The following is a 16,023-nucleotide window of genomic DNA, read 5'->3' as shown; positions in this document are numbered from 1 at the left end:
TTTATTGGGAGTTGGGTTGGTAGCATCTATTTAATGATATATTATTTATGCTAATTCATTTCTTAACTATATTGTATCTTCTTTTGTTACTTATTGTTTACACATCTAATACTTTATAGACTATGTATTCATTTCTTTATTTGAGATCTTTTGTTCTACTGGGAGTTAGGGGGGTAGAGAGTGTTATTCATATATTAATTTAATTGATTTGTTGATAATTTTATACATTTTAATCATATTTTTAAATACATTTTGTATCTTAAGTTAAGTGTGTGTTGTGGGGTGCATTGGGGTATTGGGTGTGCGGTTTTGTTTTCAAATAATACATTCATTTACATTGACTAAAAATATTTTTATGTTTCAATTTGTTTCAATGTTTTATGGTTTGTAGACTAATTTATTACATTTTTAAGGCGGGTGTGGGTTTTGAGGGACTGGGAAGTCGATTTTTTAAATAACATTTTAAAACGGATAATTCTATTGTGCGAATTATTGTAATTGCCACACAATTTAATTTTTAATGAATTTAAACTGAGAAATATTACTTTCCCCAATGTTAGTTAGATTGGAGTTAGAATACCATATCCGACCATTCCCGAACCCTCCTAATTTATGTACTGTCCTGAACTGGACTTAGACTCGAGTTAGAATAGTAAATCTGACCCTACCAATTTATGCACTTTCCCTAAAGTATATTAATCTGGAGTTACAATAGTAAATCTAACACCTCCCAATGAATGCACTTTTCCTAATGTTTGTTATGCAGGAGGTAGAATAGTAAATCGGACTCCACCTTCCAAATGTATGGACTTTCCAAGATGTTTTTAGATTAGAGGTACAACAGTAAATATATCCTCCAAATGTATGCATTTTCCCTAACATTTCTAGGGCCAGATGTACGACCATTCACTATTGCGAGTAGCAAATTGCTTTGAATTGCAACTCACAATTTGCAATGTACAACAGTGTCTGAGACACTGTTTGCAATTCCCAATGGGGCCGCAAATTGCATGCCTCATTAATATTCATGAGGCAAGCGCAATTTGCGACCCCATTGGGAATGGCTAGCACTCCCTGAGATGGTAGGCTGCTGGGGTCAGCAGACCACCATGTCAGTGACTGCTTTTCAAATAAAGCAGTTTTTTATTTTTTAACTGCAGCCCGTTTTCCTTAAAGTAAAATAGGATGCATAAAAGAGTCCCTAGTACGGTACTTAGAAACACCCCCCAAAATGTATCCAACTTTTCCAAATGTCTGCTAGACTGAATTAGAATATTAAATCTGATTCCCCAATGTATGCAGTTTCCCCGAAGTTTCTTAGATTGGAGTTAATATAGTATGTTTGACTCCCTCAAGTACTGTTTTAGCAAATGTTGTTTAGACAGGTCTTAGAAAAGTTCATTTGATTTCTTCCCCCTCGAAATACAAAAATATTATTTCTTGAAGTTTGCAGGATTCCAACAGCAGTGGATTTGAACAGTTTCTTATTTTTAAAATATTTTTGTGTTGGAATTTGGTTACTATTTTTTCATTTCATGCAATTTTTTATAAATATTTGGGGAATTTAATTTTCATTTTTAAACTTCTTATACATGGTTTCTTCAAATTGTGATTTTTTAGACGATCTGACAACAGAGGTCTTGCTCCAAATTATCCAAAGCCATGAACTGTTCCCAAGTCAGGCTGTCTCTCTATTTTACACACAATCCATTCCTAGTACACAAAGATCGATTTATGACACAGATCTTAAGATAATAAAGAGATTTGGATGATAAAGCTATTAACAAGGATGATCCCATCCTGAAACTGGCAGAGTGGGAACAACATTAGATTTGTACAGTCAAAGTAGCTTCAAATCGAAATCTATTTTTTTGGGCTGTCTTACCTTTTGATGTAACTGACACTTTTCTTGAAGTTGTGCTCAAGGGACTCAAAAAACTGAGAAGGAATGGGTATAAATGTGGAGGCACCTTGACCTGGGAACAGTTCAATACTTTGAAAACTTTAGAGAAAAACACCACCATAGTTATAAGGTCTTGTGACAAATGTGGTAGGCTCATACTATTCAATTATATGTATTTCAGAGGGTATCAAGCAATTGGCAGATTTAAATAGTTTTCTTTTTTACAACATCTTCCTTAGTCAATGGTATACATCATAGCATAGCAATATCGACAGGTCAAGAAAAATAAGAATAAACAATGATACATATAATTGTGAGTTATCAGTGGTACAGTCCTATGAGTTTAACATTTATGCCTTCGATACGTTGCAGTGTCCGCAGGGAATTAGTTATTCCCGCACATATAGTGAGTTACAGTTGCAATAAGCGAATCAACCCGCCCCGCCCACAAATAATAACAAAACCAACTATTTCCCAATCCCTAACCCCTCCCCTAGACTCAGTTCTTCCTTTGAAAATGCTTTTGTCAGTCAGCATAATGGTACATGACAGTTGTAGGTTGTTACACAAATTCGGTAAGTAGCTCCTATAACATGTTATATTAGTACATCATCCGGATCCCTCCTTGTAATACATTCTATTTGCAGTGTTGAGATGATTGCATTACCTATTTAATGATGTCTGTACCTCCGTTGCTATAAATTCCTCGAGCATCCCATTCCATTGATATAGGTTTATTTCGTAGACCCCTATGTTTCTCCCATTTTAGCTCCGCAATTTCTTCTTTACCCCACCTAACCACTTCATTGTACCAGTCTATAAACTGATGGCGCTTTCACAGCCATCCATCGCATTGTTATGGTTTGCTTAGCTAGTATCAGTGCCAGGATTGCAAATCTATTTTTGGGGCCTCCCTTCTTGCACCTAGGATTCAGTCCCACTATGGAGTACTCCAGCGGCTCTCCCCTCCTCCCAGGATGACAGCACTTAATATGGTTGGCACTGTTGTCCAGTAGTGTGCCAGTTGTGGACAAGCCCATAACATATGTAGCAAATTTCCAATGGAGGCGTGACATCGAGGGCATGTGCCCACCGTAACTGGAAACATCAGACTTTGTTTGTGGGGGGGTCAAATAGGCACAATGTGCTATCATGAGCTGTATAAATTAGAACTTTGTGTTTCGCGACACCTTCCTCGGGTGTTCCAAAATAATTCCCCATTCCTTAGCTGTCAGCGCGCGGCCTAAGTCCACATTCCATTTATCACGAGCATCTGTAGTGAGACTGCAGCATGCGTTCAGATCCCCCGATACAACCATTTGGTCAGTTGGCTGCCATTACCCATTAGGTACTGTATGTGTACTAACCCGTGTGTCAGGGGTTCCGTCCCTTCTGGGGCCCATGTGGTCCGGACATACCTAGTAATATTCGCATGTAGAAGAAAGAGTGTATTTGGTACTCCCTGTTCCCTCACAAATGTGTCATGGTTCATTAGTGCGTTATCCATAAATAACATTCCAGCCGTATTTACTCCTGCTTCCACCCAGGTAGATATACGCTGAAGTGTTACTGTCCCTAGCGGCATAGGGAGTCCTAGTAGTGGAATATTGGGGGCATATGGAATCAGTACATTTGAATAGTGAATTGCCTTTTTCCAGTACATCAATGCAATTTTTAGCAATGGAGGCTCAGTCGATGGGAGTTTGCTGTTGGGCATCAAAAGCGTGTGAAGCGCCCCCTCTCACATTCGCGCGTAGTCATGGCAATCTCTTGCAGATTACGTCCTGCGATCTAATACACAAGCCATTGCAATTGGCTTGCGTAGCAGTATGCTTTCAAGTCTGGAACCCCCAGAAACCCACGCTTTGTATATAACTGAAGTTTTAATAAGCCTATTCTTCTGCGTCCCGCCCCCCATATCAATTCCACCAGTAGGCTATCTAGCGTTTTAAACACATGGGTTGGGAGATGATTGGTAGATTTGTGAAGTAATAAAGTAGCCTGGGGAGCATCACCATTTTGGCAATTGCTACCTTTCCCGCCACAGATAGCGGAAATGATGTCCAGAATGTTATTTGAGCTTTAAGAGCTGTGATAGCCAGGGTCAAGTTGCCATCTAATATGTCTCCCGCCTCTCTGTACACATGGATGCCAAGGTATTTAAAGGTGACTGTCGCTGTTTGAAACATCCAGGGGCCAAAGCGCAATGGGTCTACCAGCATAGAGTCCGTGAAGAAGTACGCATACGATTTGGTCTCATTTATAGATAGCCCTGACAGCAATTGGAAGTTATGGAATATTGTAGGGATTGGTTCATGGTCGTCCTTGAGATTATTAAAATATAATATTAAGTCATCCACATATGCAGAGATAATGTGCGTGTCATTTCTGAGTCGTATTCCCTTGTGTTCCGCTATGGTACGGATTACGATAGCAAGTGGTTCTAGGGCTAGTATGAATAGCAAAGGTGAGAGCGGGCACACCCTTTCCGAGTACCTTGTGCTACAGTATATTGCTGTGAAATATGAGCACCTGTACGTGCAGTGGGTTTCGTATACAGGAGGCTAACCCATTTCACATACTCGCCCGGAATTCCAAATTTCGGGAGAGTACAGAGCATGTAGCTCCAGTGCAGCGAATCGAATGCCTGACGTAAGTCTAGAGACACACATCCCTGTGTGTTGGCGGTTGAGGTTGCTCGTGTCATGACTTGGTGTAATCTTCTAATATTAAGGGCTGTGCATCTTCCAGGCACAAACCCACACGGATCCATGTGGATTAGTTTTGGTATGAATTGGAGGACCCTATTTGCCAATAACTTGCTTAAAATCTTATAATCCGTGTTTAATAGTGATAGGGGGAGATATCCTGCCATGTCTTTGCTATCCCTGCCCGGTTTCGGCCATGAGACCACTATTGCTTGCAGTGTAGTAGGTGGAAGGGAACCCGTCTCCAACGGGACTTGATACAGTCTCTGTAAATGGGGAACTATTAATGCTGAATAGGTCGCATAACATTCTATTGGCAATCCGTCAATACCTGGAGTTTTGTTGTGGGGTAAGTCTTTGATTGCTGCTCCCATTTCTGCTTTGGTTATATTCCTCTCCAATTCTTTTTTTTGGTCCGCTGTCAATTGTGGGAATCGCAGTCCCTCGAAGAAGGACTCGTAGTCCGCTTCAGAAGGCTCTACCGGTGCTGCATACAATGTCTCATAGTAATTTTTAAAAGTAGTATTTATCTCCATGTGAGTGCAGGCAGCGGTGCCCTCTTGAGAGGTAATTTTAGTAATGGGAGCAGTCACCGGTGTATCTTTAATAATCCTAGCAAGGAGCGAACCCGCTCTGTCTTCTTCTGCGTGCTGCTTTTGTGTGTAAAGGCAATAGTCTATAATGCGGAGTTCTTCCAGAAGTTCTGCATGTCTTATACGTGCCTCCTGCAGTTTGTCCCTATTTCTGTCACTTGTGACTGCCTCTTGTTCCAGGTCGCCCAAGCTATTTTCAACTTCCGCAAGCTCTTTGACTAGAGAAGACTGGGCCCCCACTCTTGTGCTAATTGCTACCCCCCGTATCACAGTTTTAAATGCTTCCCATTCCACTTGACATGTACTAGCAGTGTCTGTATTTTCTACAAAATAATTAATAATCTCTGTAGAAAGGGAGCTGCTAAACACCAGATCTTCAAGAAGCGAAGGTTGTAATTTCCAGATCGGGATTGGTGTGGGGATCTTCCCCCATAGTAGTGTGACTTCAAGGGACATATGGTCCGATAAAGTTTTGCCTAGGTACAAGGTGTCTATTACATTGGCAATTAAACGCATAGAACAGAAGATTGTCTATACGTGTGTGTAACCCATGGGACGGTGAAAAGAATGAGTATTCTTTATTAGCGGGGTGTCGCATGTGCCATGCATCACCTATATTCCATCCCTCTGCCCATCCCTTAAGTGCGTCTGCCAGTTTTTTGCAACTGGTACCCTGTAGTGGAGGGTGCGATCGGTCTAGTCAGATATCTAGTACTGCATTGAAGTCACCCCCCAAAACCCAGAGGTAATCGTCCCATTCCGCCAGCGCATTGGAAAGTATTCCTAAACATTTGTCTTGCTCAGAGTTCGGGGCATGTACACTTCCCAACACTATGTGCTCCCCATCTAACATGCCATGCAGTAGCACATATCTGCCATTCAAATCTATTCTTTGTTCCAACAATGAAAATCCACGCAGTCCAAATCACAGCCCGGCAAGCAAATGCAGAGTAGGATGTGAAAAACAATTGACCTCTCCACTCCTTTTGTAATTTAATGGCCTCTGTGTGCATACGGTGGAGTTCTTGAAGAAAAACAATGTGCACCTTCCTGCGATTGAGATGCGCAAGAATTTTGTGTCTCTTGTGCACCGAACCGAAACCCCTTACATTCCAGGATGTGTATGTATATTTACCAGAGTGAGTCCTTTATCTTTGTGCAATGTGGTGTAATATGGGCGCTCGTCCCTTCTCGCTGACTATAGAAAGGATTAGCTGCAACTGAGTCTGTGCGTACATATCCCGCTAGAACTCCCAATACCAGGATCCACTTTAGAACTCTAGAGGACCAAACAATGAAAACAAGTTCAACAGGAACCCTGTATAATCTATAACATAGTGCAGTCGCCACAGGGGAGGTGGTAACCATCAATCTCTTAACGTGTATTATACAATAAACAAAACAATTACATTTGCAGCGCCTTGGCCCAGGCCCTATCTTATTACAAGTACAAGGTACATTGGGACCATCCACAATCAGAGCGTAGGGCGATTAATACTCATCTGTTATAGCAATAGACCAGCTTAGAATGTGCACAGTGTTCAGCCCAGATAGTCATTTGCAGTCTGCGGGGTGACCGTTGGGAACAGCGCCAAACTGTGGTCAGAGTCAGAGTGGACCATGGTGTCCTCCGAGGAGTCAACAGATTCAGCTATAGATTTTGCAACTTGATCTACCATTGCTGTCGCCACTAGTAGTGCGTCAGTCTGACTTTCTGAGATCTGTTCCGGGAGGGATTCATGCTGGGGACCGATTCAGTTTTCTGGCTTCTGTCCGTTCTAGTCCTTCCAATTCTTTGTGGCCGAGGTTGTTGCCGTCGACTTGTTTGTGACGATTCCTGTGATGCATTCGGTGTTAGTGTAATTTCTGCCCATTCCGTCGCCTCATCCAGATTGTCAAAAAATAAGGCTTTTTGTCCATAAATGACTTTCAAGCGGGCAGGGAAGAGAAGAGCGTACTTCAGGTTACGGGCTTGAAGCGGTTTTCCATTTCTTGAAATGTGGCTCTCGCTCTCCAGACCGCCAGGGTGAAGTCCGAGTATAGGGAAATACATTTGTTTCAAAATTGAATGGGAGCGTTTTCCCTGGGGGTGAACAGGAACGGGTCCCGGTCTTTATAATTCAATATGCGTGCTATGATCGTCCTATGTGGCGCACCAGGGGGTGGGGGCCTTGGCAGGACTCTATGTGCTCGTTCTTCACTATACAAGTCAGTAAGGCCCACCGGTGCCACATGATCCCATAGCCATTTCTCTACAAATTGAATGGGATGGAGTCCTTCGCTCCATTCCAGTATTCCCAGTATTCTTACATTGTTGTGGCGGGATCTTCCTTTCGCATCATCCACCCTGTCCTGTAACCCCACCAGTTGACACCGCAGTTGCTCTATTTGGGAGGTGTGGGTTTTTTGCTGTTGTGCCAGTTCATCTAGTACCATTTTGTTGGTCTTTACCGTTTCCGCCAGTTTTGCGTGATCTGCCTTCAAAAGGGTGAAGCTAGTGGTGAGTGCACCTACTTGAGTTTCTATAGCTGTGCGCGAGTCCCTTATTCATTTCAGAATCAAGCCCAGCTTATCGCTAGGGCCTCCAGGCTCCGTAGGTGGCACCACGTCGTGATCAGAGTTTTGTGTTTGTTCACTATTTATTGTGGGGTCCGTCTCCTCAGGAGTTGGGGGGTATGGTTGCTTGGCTTTGGTGCGCCCCATTTTCAGCTTGATCAAGTATGTAGAATGTCTCCTGGCCAATCTAACGTGGATCACACTTCAGTCGCCTCTGTTTTCTCTGTTTCCTGTGGGATACTTGTAGACAGACAATGGCGCACTCCACACTATGCCTCCCTGCAATGATCCGTTAATTGATCAGGCACCCAATGGGCCGTATTACGCAGTTGTTTCCGCTTCTTTCTTCGGTACTACCCACCTCAATGTCGGGGCCCCAGGAGTTACATATAATATAGGATACTGTGACTTATAACCACATTCCTGCCCTCATATTCCCATTCTAGTATACTTGCAGTGTCCGATATTACTGTCTCTCAATCGGTCACACTATTCCCTCATACCAATGGGCTGTACTCTGACGCTCCCTGGCGCTACGTGTACCACACACTATCGCACTCACCGCGTCCGTGGGAGTCCGGCACCCAGCACAGTGCCTTTCAGTAGTCCGCTCGTGCTCCTGGTCTAGGAAGCCCTTACTGTGTTCCCACTTTGCTGCTTTTCACATGGAATAGTTCATCTGCCAAGTGTGTACTGTACACTGGCCTTCATCACGATCACGTGTGTTGACAAATGCAGTGTAGAGTGCCCTACCTGTCCGTTTCCCGCACTCGGGGTCTTTTCATGTTTAGCTTTGCGACGCAGTACAATTTCAATGTTAGAGGCCCAAACTCTGCTGTAAGGTGCCTGTGGCAGCCAGTATACTCTTGGAGCCTCCAGTGTTGGTAGCGCCACGGGGCGCCACGTGTGAGGAGGCCCACTGCACCTCAGAGGTCCCTTGCTGCGCTATGCTCGCTCCGCAGCCCCATGGAGACTCCGCCCGCCATTTTGTTGCTCTCCTCCGAGCGACTCGTACCTGCAGCCCGTTAGTTCCCTGGGCATGTAGCGTTCTCCTGCTCATCAGTGGCCGATATTGAAGGCAGAATGTCCTTTGCGGCAGCCGCCGCCTTACTTTCACAACATGCCCCGGGGCGCTCTTGCCAGTGCTAACGGGTCTTCCTGCCGTCGCCTGCTACACAGCCGGATGGATCGCCTCTGTTTTTCAGCCAGTTCCCGACATAGCCTTGCTATTTTGATGTCGCTGCACGCCCCAGCACCCCCACAGCCCAGTACACTGCATGTGGAGTGTGGATAACAGCCCAACATCAGGATTATTGCCACAGTGTCAGGGCTCGGCACGGAGCTCTGCTAGTTTACTTCCGCCATGCTTGGTGGTAAGCCATGCCCCCCAAGCAACTGGCAGATAAACAGTGCTATCAAATGATCAATAGAGATGAATATTCTCGAGCCATCAAATTTTATCATGATATGGTTATAGCTTGGAGAGATAGGGGACTTATTGAAATACAAGAATTGTATTATTTGAAATGTGAGCACACAATGCTACCTATCCTCTACCTTCTACCCAAGATCCACAAGGATTTAGTTAAATCTCCTGGGAGGTCCACTATTTCATAAAGAGGTACCTTTACTGGAAAACAAGTAAAAGTACTTCCATTTCTCTTTGCAATCCTTCACTGTCACCCTACCCTCTTTAACTCAGGACAGTTGTGATTTTCTAAAAACATATTGATGTAATCTTTTGGGAAGAGACTTTCTCTTGATGACATTGGATGTTGGTGGTCTATACACTAGTATCAACCGCAAATGTAGGCAGTTTTTGAGAGCAAGACCAAATTACACTTTTGCTCATGAAGCTTATTGACGTAACTCAATTCTGTATTACTAACAACATCATTCTTTTGAAAATACACTGTGAAGAGAAACACGTAACTGGGATGGGTACATGATTCTCCCCACTTGTTTATGAAAAAGGTTGTGTATAGGGAATGAACCAAAAGGGCCTGCAACTCACTAACCCTACAGGCAGATATTATTGCCACAAGGCAGACTGTTTTGATGGTCAGGAGCTGTGTAGGAGGAAACGTGCTGTGAACCTTTTAGGAAATGATTCACAACAGGTGACTTGAGCAGGGAAGGTTGGTCCGGCAATTACATGAATGCTCATATGCACCCTTTAACTGTGTCCAAATCAAGACTAGCAAGGCAATAGATAAGGCACACAAAAGGACTTCAGACAAGGGTGCAGACAGAGGATCAACAGATCAAGCAACAAATGTGTCCCATTGGCAGGTGTAAATCGTTTCCGTGGAGGGATGTCTGGCTGCCACGATGGTACCACACACTTTGGGAGGAAGAACAAAAACCCTCAACTGTCGCCGCTCAATCTCCACGCATGTAGGTAGAGAGTGTGCAGGCTTGGGTGCTGCCCTGTTGCTGCGATGGGAGGTCCTCCGGAAGGGTCAGCTTCATCGGAGGACAGACGCTCATGCTCATGAGTTCGGGATAAAAGTCTCCCCTTGCCCAATCAGGGGCCACTAAGATGACTTTGGCCCAGTCATTCTTGTTCTTCTTGAAAACTTTGGACAGAAGAGGCATTGGCTGAAAGGAGTACAGGACTATGGAGTTCAACTGGAGACTAGATGCATCTCCGAGCGGGAGCGGCCTTGGTAACTCAAGTGCAGAAATGCTGATCCTGTGTGTTCTAGGCAGTAGCAAATAGATCCAACCAAGGTTCTCTCCAATCACATAATAGACCATGCCCTAACTCCTTATGAAGGCTCCATTTGTGATTCATAAGACATCAACAGCTGAGTAAGTCTACTCTGCAATTCAGCGAGCACGCCAGATGTTGAACCACCAGGAATATGTCCTAATGTCCCAGTCATGCCTAAAGATGCAGGCCTCTCGACACAGAATCCACAACCTCACTCTGCCCTGCTTATTGCAATACCACATAGTGGTAGTGTTGCCCTTATACACCTGAACCAGGCTTCCATTGAGGAGAGAGAGAATTATTTTCAACGTCAGGCGAATCGCTCTCAGTTAGGATAGGTTGATATGGAGCTGAGTCTAAGTTGGAGACCAGAGCCTTCTGATCTCCACCTCTCCCAGATGACTGCCCAAACCCAGAAGTTACACATTTGTAACTCCTGTGAGCTCTGGATGGGGAAAGGTGAGGGTCTGCCATTGACCCAATTACAGTCTGTGAGCCACAAATGCAGACCTTTTGCTGTTCCCTCCCATATCTGGACCAGGTCAGCAGATTCCCCTGATGCTGTGCCCACTGGGACTTCAGATCCCACTGCAGAGCCCTCATATGCCAACAGGCATGTTTTACCAACAAGATGCAGGAGGCCATGAGACCCAGCAGCCTCAGAGTTAGTCTCACTGTAATCCTGGATAGAACCTGAAACATTGGAATCATAGCATGAACACCCTGGACTTGCTGTTCCAGATAATAAGCCGGGAACTACACTGTATCCAGCATAGCTCCAATGAAAGGGGACGTCTAAAAGAGAGTCAAGCCTGACTTCGGCGTGTTGATAGTGAACCCCAGCAAAAGCAGAAGGTTCACTATAGTCTGAAGGTGGGAGAAGACTGCCTGGGACGAGGTTGCCTTCAACAGCCAGTCATCGAGGTAGGGGGAAGACTAAGACCTCCGCAGATGCATTGTAAGCACTGCCATTTTTCGTGAACACCCGAGTGGAGGTGGAAAAGCCAAAGGGGAGCAAAGCGAAATGGTAATGCTCTTGGCCTAACATGAACTACAGAGAACGTCTGTGGGCAGGCAGAATGGGGATATGAAAGTAGATGTCAAGCTAAGTTCAGAGCTACCATCCAGTCACAAAGGTCGAGGGCAGACAGAATCTGAGCCAATGTGAGCATCTTGAATTTTTCCTTTTCAAGATGTAGTTGAGAAAGCGTAGATCCAGGATAGTGGCCCACATCCTTTCTCAGCACCAGAAAGTAGTGGGGATAGCAACCCCAACCTACTTCTGATATTGGCACCCTCTCAATGACTCCTCTGGCCAGAACAGACACTATTTCCTGTCTCAAGAGTGAAAGGTGGCCCTCTATCAGCCGATCAGAGAAAGGCAACACAGTCTGCTGGAACGGTAAGGTATAGCCCCGCTGGACAATCTGAAGCACCCACTTGTCAAAGGTAATTTCCCTCCATTGGGGCACGTGGGGCCAAATCCTGTTTCCAACTGTTGTCCACAGTGACAGGAGGACAAATTAAACATTCTTTGTGGTTGCGGTAGCCGGTGGACGGATTGGATCGACCTCTGGCCCCGTTTCCCACAAGTCTTGTAGGAGCCGCATCTACAGCCACAAAAGAACTGTGATGCCTGCTGGCCAAGGTGGCTAGGGGAAAAAGGACACGGCTGATAGTCATAAATGTAGACACAACGGGGCAGCAGGTAGAGTGTAGCTGGCGTGGGTCCATGGTGAGCCCCAAAGATCTAGAGGTGGTCCTACAATCCTCAAATCGTTCCTGAACCAAAACCACCTTACCGCCAAAAAAGGAGAGTTCACCTGGATATCCCCTGAAAAGCCATGCGCCCTCAGCCAGGCATTACGTTGAAATGCCAACGTGGAAGCAATCGCTCTGCCCAGCGAGTTGGTTGTTTCCAATCTGCATCTGATGATAAACTTGGCTGAATCCCTCCCGTCAGCAATACCTTGGGAAAGAGTATGACCAGGGCCTCACCAAAGAACACGGGAAGGACTTGCGCAACCACATCCCACAAAGTGTGGGATGGCGTTGCAATAAGCATGCATGTTCAAGGACAGCAGTGCCAAGTTGGTGGAAGAGAAAATTCTCTTGCCGAAGTTATCCAGCCTCATGGGTTTTCTATCCGGTGGTGCCGCAGGGAACTTGCTGGGATTTATCCTGGAGATTGAGGCATGGACCACCAGGCTCTCAGGGGTGGGATGGTGGGTAATTAAGGCAGCCTCTCCAGGATTGGGGTGATGACAGAGGGAGATTGTCTTTTGCACAGCCACTGTGGGATGAGAGTGGAGGCCAGTTTCTGGTCAGGTAACCACATTACTGGCTTCAGTCAGATCCTCATACCAGGTGCAAGAGAGGGGTAGCCATAGAGATCCTCAGATACCCTCCATTCATGTTTCTCAGAGGGCCACCAGTAAAATGAGCTCCATGTCAAATTCAGGCCATCTGGGCCTGGTTGGCGTCGGATGCCATCGGTCCGCCTCTGTATCAGATTTGGGAATTACGAAGGAATTGGCACCTCTGATGGGCATCAGCAGCACTAGGAACGACGCCACTGGAACTGTCCACAAAGAAGGTCACAAATTCGAGGCCATGGCCAATCAGGATCCACCAACAGATCTGGAGGGCCCAACTGGTGTAGTGTGTGAACCTACCGGCAGAGCTCCAGTTGGAGATCCTTCCGAACCCATGGGGCTCAAGGGTGCTCCATAGGGGTTCAGCAGCCCAAAAATAAGGCTCATGCCAGCATAAATTTTTTTGTAGTTGCGCACGGGTCGCTCCAGCTCAGGGAAGCGTGGTGCAGACCCAATGGCAGATGCTGGCTCCACAGGGAAAACCTGGGAGCTTGACCTGGATTCGTAGTGCAGTTCCCTCGCATCGTCCGAAGAATGAGAGTGACAAGGAGAAGTCAAAGAGCGCTTCAAGTTCTTAGACTTTTTCTTGTGCTTATCTAAAGAAGTTTCGGATCGTGACGAAGATCGTTGTGAGAGGCTCGGAGAACAGTCCGAAAACCTCCTTTTTGAATGGGACCTGAAGCGGCGTGGAGTCCCAGGATGAGCGGCCAAAAGTTTTATGGCCTTCTCGCAGATGACCGTAGGGTTCATGGTCTTGCACTGCAAGGAGGTCGAAGAGTGGTGGTCCAACTCCAGTAATCACAGACAGACCAAGTAGCAGTCCGTCACAGACATTTGCCTGTGATAGGTAGCATAAAGGAAAAAAGGCACATTAGTTGATTTTAACAAAATGTCAAAAAAATCCAGTCAAAAAAGTGACTGAAGGGAGCACGTCCGCATCCATGCATATGGCAAGGAAAAGAAGGAACTGAAATCAGTACTATAGGGTGGCTCCTATAGAAGCACTGCACACATCACTTCTGACATGAACAACGCCACCACACTGAGCCGAATGATACTACCTGCCAGCACACAAGGAGATTGCTAACAATAATTCAGATCAAGTCTTACGCTTGGGAAATATTCTAAGGTAAGGAATCTGCAGCTAGAAGTTTCTATCAAATACTACTACTACACACTTACACTATACATGTGCTGGTATGCCAGTGCGACAAACAATACAATTAAGGTACTATCCACTCTGTTAAGAAGCATATGTTGGAACACTTGCAAGTGGTTATCATATTGATAGTCACTAAGCAGTTGCCCGTCACTTCAATGAAGTGGACAACACCACATTGCCCATACGTTTGTGCCACACATGGTGGAGGAGGAGGCAGTGCATCAGAACTAAGTGATATAAGCAACACGCTTGGAACCCCCAGCACAAGACAGCTCTGATGACCAGAATCACATTGCCCGAAGTCTTTGCCTCACAGGTGGTGGAGGAGAAGGTGGCGGCGGGGCATCAGACCTAAGCACTAAAAACATGCTTGGTACCTGCAGCATGGGACTTCAGCTCTGACAGCCAGGATCACATTGCCAAGAAGTCTGTACCTCTCAGGTCGTGGAGAAGGAGGCGGGGCATGAGACCTAAGCGCTATAAATAACTGTCTTAGCACCAACATCACGGGGCACGCACAGGTGAAGACCAAGCGAAGAGCATGCCAGTATGCGCAGGTCACAGCCTGGGTGAGGCGGTTGTGCCTCCTTTTCCTCTCTACATCCGACAATGGGATAGCAGAAGACTGGAGGCAAAATTCTGCATGCACAAAAAAAAAAAAACCACTATTGATAGTTTCCTGGAAAGGCAGTAGGGGTAAAGGTGGCTTTCACTTTCAAATGGCCCGCCTGCTCCTATTTTAACATCGCCCAGTAGTGCATGAGGACCAAGGGCATTTGTAACCCCCATTACCACATCATTTGATTTGGATTCTGTCCCATCCACTTTAATTGTAGCTACAGATTCATTGACTTTCTTTTCAGAACCTGAACCGGTCGAAAAATAAAGAGAAAATGTCCCATTCCTGAATGAACCTTAAGACGCTGACCAGGTTGAGTCCAGTCTCAGCAATCAGTTTGCCCTCCCCCAGATCTAGACTCCAATGACTGACCGGATGAACATTCTATCACCCCCTTCGCCACCTCAGAATCTTTTGTGTATGGAAAGAGGGGGATGTGGAGTCTAGCAGGATAAATCTTAGGATGGCCAGTTGGATCTTTGCAAGACTTTCCACTAAACTATGTGGCGAGTTCTGGCAGGGTTCCATGTTCAACTATGACATGTTGTTGCAGGTAATTTGGGCAACAAAAGGCTTTTTGTGAAGGATATATGCATTTCTCCAAAACCGCAATTCCTTTCCCTTCAGGAGGGCAAAATCTTGGTTGTATGTTTGGTTTAGACACACCCCACCTTGTCTTACAACCCAGCTTCCTGTGGAGTGTTCTTTTATGCAGGCTTTTCATCTAAAATGGACCGTAATGTATGCTTAGTGATGATCAGTGTTTGCAATGGTGATCTTTCATACAAAGATTTTTGTAATTTCTCTGGTTTGTTGGATTGTATAGATAACCTGCAAAGCTTATTGCAGCGCTAGGTGGGGGTTCATAATTGGAAAATATACCGTTGCCAATTCATGGCCCCTTCATTTGTCCTTTATGGATCTATCGAGCGTGTTTGACTGCATTAATAGATCCAAACTGTGGTCAATTGTCCTCAATAAAGTTCTGGATAAAGATTTAACTTACTTAGGATATTACATTGTAATCTCTCAGTTCAGACTATATATGGGGAGAATGGCGAACGTACAAGTTCTTTTAACTTAGTTTGGATGTCTGACAAGATTTATTTCTGGCGCCTCTTTTATTTCTTTGTTATATTAATGACTTGAAGCATATTTAATCGATAAAGGCCACGATATGCCGACGGTCAAAAACAAAATGATTCCTTTGGTGTTGCATGCCGATGACTGGGTCTTAGTGGCACGGACCACCAATGCCTAAATTAATACCCTGATGAAATCATCATTTGTATATTTCATGACTGTTCTGAACCTTGAAAACCAATCTGAGTAAAACGTTTAATATGGCCTGCGGATAAAAAAATACCAAGACCAGTGCCTTCTCGATTAAG

At 45.2% G+C, this 16,023-nt stretch overlaps 1 protein-coding gene across 4 annotated transcripts in view; it reads right to left on the bottom strand.

The window, feature by feature from the left end:
- The window catches only part of LOC146858425 (multidrug and toxin extrusion protein 2-like), a 564,202-nt gene that overhangs the window by 398,707 nt on the left and 149,472 nt on the right, over positions 1-16,023 (bottom strand). The window lies entirely within an intron of this gene.

The sequence above is a fragment of the Triturus cristatus genome, chromosome 3_2, assembly GCF_964204655.1.
Source record: "Triturus cristatus chromosome 3_2, aTriCri1.1, whole genome shotgun sequence".
Lineage (NCBI taxonomy): Eukaryota > Metazoa > Chordata > Amphibia > Caudata > Salamandridae > Triturus > Triturus cristatus.
Note: the sequence above shows the minus strand (reverse complement) of the source record. Positions and strands in the feature narration are given on the sequence as shown.